The sequence below is a fragment of the Pteropus vampyrus genome, unplaced genomic scaffold, assembly GCF_000151845.1.
Source record: "Pteropus vampyrus isolate Shadow unplaced genomic scaffold, Pvam_2.0 Scaffold206, whole genome shotgun sequence".
Classification (NCBI taxonomy): domain Eukaryota; kingdom Metazoa; phylum Chordata; class Mammalia; order Chiroptera; family Pteropodidae; genus Pteropus; species Pteropus vampyrus.
In genome coordinates, this window is record NW_011888987.1 from 1,178,677 (window position 1) to 1,185,832 (window position 7,156).

A 7,156-nucleotide genomic window follows, 5' to 3' on the forward strand; every position below is an offset into this window, starting at 1 on the left:
CAATATGTTTATTTCATTGTCGTTAATAATAGAATTTTGATCCATAAAATGAATTAGACCATTCTATAGATTAATTAGACTAGATTTTTTATTTCCTTTGTCATTTTGTTATAAATAGAAATTCTGCTTATTTAGACAATGCTTTGTCACACAAAGGGAAGAAAAATCTTATGTAGCTCACTAAAGGAAAGGATAGAGTCTACTAAATGAATTCCTACATAAATTATACACTTCTGCATGGTACTATGTATTTTTATTCTAAAATGTTTTAACTAATCCTCAATTCTGAGAACATTAGAAATCTATTGATAATAAGCTTATTTATACATTTATTTACATGTATGTACATAACATGAAATTTATATTACCATAAACTTTAAATCCAAAAATGTACACCTATTGGACTCTTGGAGACAAGTTGGAAATTCTAATCTTCTGGATAAGAGCAGACTGATTCTTATGAGGGAAATAAAACTATATTTTTGCCTCATTTAGTATGATACTTTTTTTCATTTTTTTCCCATGAGAACAAATAGCACTCCTATTATAAATCCTGGCAGGTGAATTTCAGTTGTTTTTAGCATATGATGAATAATATAATACTTTGAGCATAAACTTTTGTTTGAGATTTGGGTCTGCTACTTAGTGACTGTGTGACACTGGGTGATTTCTTAACCATCTTGGAAGATGGGGATAATATATAACTCATGGCTTTTTATGGTTAAAGATTAAATATAATAATGCATAAAAAGTACATAGTACAGTTCCTGGCACATAAATAGTAACTCTTAGGATTATAATTTTTTCAATGACTCTGAACAAGAAAGTCAGAAAAGATTAGATGTAGAAATACAACATACAAACAAAACTTTCTGCAAATTCTGCTAGCTCAAGAACAGTGTCTGTTTAACAAATTCGATGCAAATGTATTTTTCCTCAAAAGATCTGAATACTGGGCTTGTTAGTCTGCTTTGAGCATATGTAGATATGTTCAAAAATGTATTTATTTCAGTCTTACTGGTATATATTAATTAAATAATTTTCCCTAACAGTTTTATTTTGCACTTAAAGTGATTTAAATAGTATACACACATGCACAAGTATTAAAAATATGCATATTTTACACACAAATATATACACGCTCATCACTGGCAATTGGGGAAAGAAGATCAGAGGAAAACAGAGATAATGATGCTTATCACATGAGTGCATCGTTAATGTGTGCACATATGTCAAACTAGTTACTGCTGCTATGGTTAAAATCACTAGGACAAAACACCTAGAAAAAGTATTTTTATTTCATAGCCACACACACACACACATATACTTTCATTTATAACATATACACATATATATTCAAATGATATCTTCACACATCAGAATTCTTCTTTAAAACTAAATGTATTTTAAAAGTAAAACCACTTCTATTTCCTAAAATTCAGGTATGCTAGCATTCATATTCAATGCTTCATCATAAATGCAACAAGCAAAAGATAAGGCCAAACTCAAATTCATGAGCAAGTAGTTATTTAAATGTATAACAATGAAAGGAAAATAAACACATATTCAGTTAGCCAGCTTGAGTCAGTGTGTAAAAGGACATACTTTTGATATGTAACAGGATCGATAAAAAGAGAGGTGCTATTAGAAGCTGAATCATTTTTCTTTCGAGTAATAATTACATACCTGAAAATCTGGTGTCAGAGAGATCAAGCCAAAACAAACTAATACAACACCTTGCACAAGTGAAAGTATAAATGTCAGGAATTAAAATAAATAAATAAATAAATAAATAAATAAATAAATAAATAAATAAATAAGTTTACCTTCTTTTACTATTTCTGTTTTAACTTTGAGAACCCAGAAAAGCAAGTCAAATACTGGATTTGATAGAAATTTACCAAATAATTCTCTGTGCATTAGGATAAATTATACTTGAAATAATGCAAGCTAAAGTAAGTTTAAAAAATGCCCAAGAGGTGTCAGGTTAATAATATGAGTAGTCATAAAATTAAATGAATTAAAAAAAAATTTAGATTATCATTTATTGCTAAACTCACTTTTTAATGATAAAAAGTTGTTTAGAAATAAGTGCACTTTCAATAGTTTGAAACATTCAGAAACAAATACAAGAATCTGATAAATGATTTTCAAAATCTATCTTGTTAGTTCATCCTTTTTAAAAAAATGACTAAAGTCTTACTATGAAAACATACACTTTACACAGAAAAATGTGCAAAATCATAAACATTTAAATTAATACTAATAAAATAACCTACCTGCCTTTTTCAATTCACAATAGCTGTACATTCTTTAAATGTCTCAGTTAAAGTTTATTCAGACTATATAATTGATCCAATGTGTAGAGTGATCTCAGTATTACGTATTTTATAGTATAAGGTTTAAAATGAAATAGAGGTATTGCAAAACTTAAAAACTGTTCTGAGAATATTTTCTTGAGGAACAGAAAGAATTATGCAATGCATCTAAATAAGAAGAAAATATACCTCACCATATTCTAAATAATATTTTCTCTCAGTTATGAAATGTAATACATCTATATATTTATTATTATTTGAGGTTGGATTTTAAGAATGACTTATATACTCTTAATTTCCTTTTGTTACCATATTTAACCTTTTACAGGTAACTTTCTTTATGTAGATTTTAAACCAAAAGTTGCAGTTTTGCTAAAAAAAGATATATTCTTGTCTTTTGTGACAAGAGAACTGAACCAGGCTATGTCTTCACTGAGGTTAGATCTACAAAGCAAATATTGATGAAAGAGATGATATGCATGGACATATAAAATATATTACAAACATACATGTATATGTCACCAATCAAGTATCTAAGAATTGTAGTTTGGTTCACACAAAATTTATATTTTATATATAAAATATAAAATTTTTTCCTATGTTGTAAATATGCTATATATACAGAATATATAATAGAATTATAAATATGTGAATTTTTATCATAATATCTGAAATATAGCAAAAACTAAGGAAAAATAATTGTTAAAAATAGAAAAAAATATTTTTATGTGATTATTTCTTAAATCTTTAAGGACAAATTATGAAAAACATTAATCTGTATGTGTGACTGGTTTGAAGTTAATTCACCATGACTTGTATGTTTTTTCTCTGATATCCTAGAAACTGTACTACTCCACCATAGAGAGGAAGTAAAAAGAAGTAAAATCTTTTTAAATGATTTCTTAGTCTGCTTTATCCAACTGCCAAAAGCTGAATGCCTCTGGTTTTCCTAGATGGGAAATTCTTTCTATCCTTACCATCTTTTTGATTCATTAGGCTTTCTGGTGGTTAGATTATACTTCGTCGATGTGCCACGGCAGAGGCCAGCCACTGTCAGCTGTCCACCTATGTGTCATTGAATAGGACTTGTGAGCCTTGTCTCTCTACCCCTGCTTTCTCTCTCTGGCTGTATATTAGGTTTCTAAGCTTGCTGGTGCAGAGGTTACTAATCCACAGAACTGAGTGAAATTCCTTCATTGACCTCAGATGTCTTAGCTACTATAGAGAGGGGGTCTATAATATTTTTCATATTTTTTTTCTAAAAAATAATAAAGAATTAAATGGGGAAAAAATATAAGACTATCTCCTGAAAAAAGAAAAAAACACAAATCAAAGAGAGTCTGCATATACACTCACAACAATGTGTTAAATTTTACTCTCATAGCAATGATTTTCAAAGAATTGTTAAACATGCAATAAAATCACTTAGATTTTTGCATACTTAATAATTATTAATGAAACAGGAAAAAGAAAAACAGAATGAATTTTTCTCTTATAAGTTATAATTTCTAAAGAAAATTCTGAAGCAGATGTCATTCTTCCTAAATTATAAAAAAAATGTAATATATAAAATAGCTACAATAAAAAAACTTTAATGCTTAGAGCATTTCTAGATCAAGTGTGCAAAAGGTTAACTTAATTAGCACAGTATAACTTAAAGGGAAAAAGTTAGAAAAATACAAATAGATTTTTTGGTCATTTTAAAATGTAAAATGTGAAAAGCATGTAATTCAGAACACCCCACCTCTAAAGAACTATTATAACACAATCTCTGTCATTGTGCTTTGCAGCAAACGTAGTGTACATTTAATCTACACTAAAATCAATTTTATCACTATGTAGTCAGAGCATTTATTGCCATGCAAATTTTAGTTTTTGATGGAAGGCATGAAAGATATATTTCAATGTGTATATATCCATGAATATACACCTATATGTACGCATGTGTAGTTCATTATTCTTGACTGTGAGAGTTTATGACTATTGATGTTGTCAATTTTTATCTCATTACTCATCATTGCTTACTGTGGGTGCTAATAGTATATTTCCATGGAGTTTAAGTGTGCCGTAATGTAAATTCTGACATTGCTAGTGTCAGTCACTAATCTACCTCATTCAATTCACGTCAAGATGATACATCACAATGTTCAACAACTGTCATTTCAGCTTTAAATAGATCTACATTTTCTCAACTTTACAATTATTTTTTTGCTTAGAATCTAGTTTTTTTAACAATATGAGCAACTAACTCATTTTAATATATTCAAAGCAATTGCTGATTTAAAAACACTCAAAATTAGGCAAAAAAATACTTCTAAATGAACAATAAAAATAATTATTACAGAATAAAAATTGATCGAAACTTGCATTTTGAAAAATTTAAGAGTTGGAATTTTATAGACTTTTAAATTTTACTTACAATGCTTTTTAAAAGAATAATTTTACAATGTTTTAAAATAAGTAAGTTAATTAAGGTGGCACTATTTCAAGTTGAACCTTCCCAGAGTTATACGGTTGGAGTATTTGAACCTACTCGACTTTCTGCCATGTGTTCTTTCAAAAGTTTTTCAATAGTTTTCCTCTCTTTCTCTTTCTGTGTGGTCTCTCCCTATCTCCATTGTTAATATGTTTTTTTGTTTCTTTTTCCATTCTCTTTTTTGCAGTTTTCTTTATGCCTCTTCCTATACTCTCTTTTTCTCTATTCTCCTAAGTTATTTGTTTAATTGGCCTTATGATAAAATTGTTAAATCAAATCATTTGCCTCTTTTTCTTTTTCAACCTAGAAAATGGCCAGTCTTACACTATAGAAGTTTTGAAATGCATTTCTCTCTCACTTTCTTTTCTCTTGATATAAACATCTCTGTGTCCTTCTAAATTTGATTCCTCTCACTTATTCAACTTTCCATATTTTTCTTTTTATTCTTCTTCCAAACACATCCTGATTTTCTCCAGTATTTCCTCAAATATTCTCAAAGGCTGCTTGAATTCCAATTAAAATATATATATATATATTCTGAATGCTCAGAATATTCCCTAAAATTAAAACAAAAACTTTAAACATTTTTGAATGGCAAAATAACTGAATTGTTTTGATAATTACATTATTATAATACTATTTTACTATTTAAAAGTAATGAAATATTTTCAATATGATGTAATGTTTTTAAAACAATTGGTAAAATCAGTTAAGTCATTCACACAAAAAGATAATTTAGTTTATATGTATGTAAAATCAGCTAGACTATATATTAAAAAACCTGCTTGAAGATGTGAGGTTGCCAGAGCAGTATGAGGACAATGCCAGCCAGCCAAAAAAGAAGAGTATTCTGATCTTTGCAATTCTAAGAGCATTATGAGAACGCTCTCCTAAATTGCAAAAACTAATAATATATTCCATTTCCAAATCCATGCTTTGTAAAGCCCTTATATGCAAATGTCTTCATAACTTTTCTTTTTGTCTCCAGTCTTTTCTCACAGCAGTCCGCCCAACACCACTAGCAGATATATCTTCCCAAAGTGCAACTTGAGTTACGTCATTCGTATACTTCCAAACGTTCAACAGCTCCCTCTACACTTGTCAAATAAAGTTCACTTTAAAAAGATGTTTAAGAATCTGGCTCCAATCTGTCTTTCTTATCTAACAATCAGCGAAGTTGAGAATGTATCCTTAAAACTCCAGCAAAATTGAACTTTCAGCTCTCTGCCATTGTTTGCTTTAGCTCTACTCCCAAAGTGCTCTTTTCTCAATTTAAATGTGTCTTTTCACTGCCTTTTCACTTGGAATCAATTTTTTTTGAAAACTTCTTGGATTCCGACTAACTGGAAGTAATGTTATGCTTTTTCCTCTGAATAATAATAATCCATTTGTTGTACTATTTTCTTCTTTGTATGTTCGCTTTGTTTTTGTTTTTGTTTTTGTTTTTGTGTTTTGTACTTTTAGTTTCCACTATCAATTGCTTAAATGAAAAGAGCCTCCTGCTTGATTAATCACAATATCTATCACTATGTTTACCATGCACTTTATATTAGGAAAGATCTATATGTATTTGATAAATGAATAAATCAATGTCTTTATTATGACAGTATATAAGGAATTATATAAAAGAAGGTATGCTATTTGGATAAAAATACCTCCAATTTAGAGGCCTCAGCCCTCATACTTTTTGCCTGAAGTATCTTCAATCCTTTCTTTATGAATGCATCTTAAAGAGTAATAATAGACCAGTTTCGGTCAAGATAGCTAAGTAAGTAAACACTGTGCTGGCTTTCTCTCATGAACACATCAAAATTACAGCTAAACTACAAAACAACTACATTGAGAATCACTTGAAGTCTAGTTGAACAAAAAGCCTATAACTAAGGGTATACAGAAGAGATCAGCTCAAGACAGAAAGGGCATACATACAGAATGGGCTGGTCCCACACTCATGTGAGGAGATTAAAAATTGGGAGGCATATCTTGCTTCAGAGGTTCCCACTGAGGAGCAAGAGGTTCCAAACTCATATGAGGTTTCCCAGCCCAAAATTCTAAAGCTAGGAAGAGAAGTCCTCACAACTTCTGGCTATGAAAACCAGCAGAAATTGTGGCTGAATGAGATGAAGGGCTGCTGGAGTCCCAGGCATTCCTCATGCTTGGGCAAATGCAGGGACTTAGTCCTGACAGAATCACTCACTCTGAATTCTAGTGTTGGGGCAATAGAAAGGCTCCAGCAACATAAAGTAAGGCTCCAGCAACATAAAGTAAAAAACTAAATCAGGGTGAGGGCTGGCAGGGCAGCTTTCTTCCAGACAGAAGTTTTGGCAGAAGTCATTGCTCCTTTGTTGAGCCCTCCCCTCAC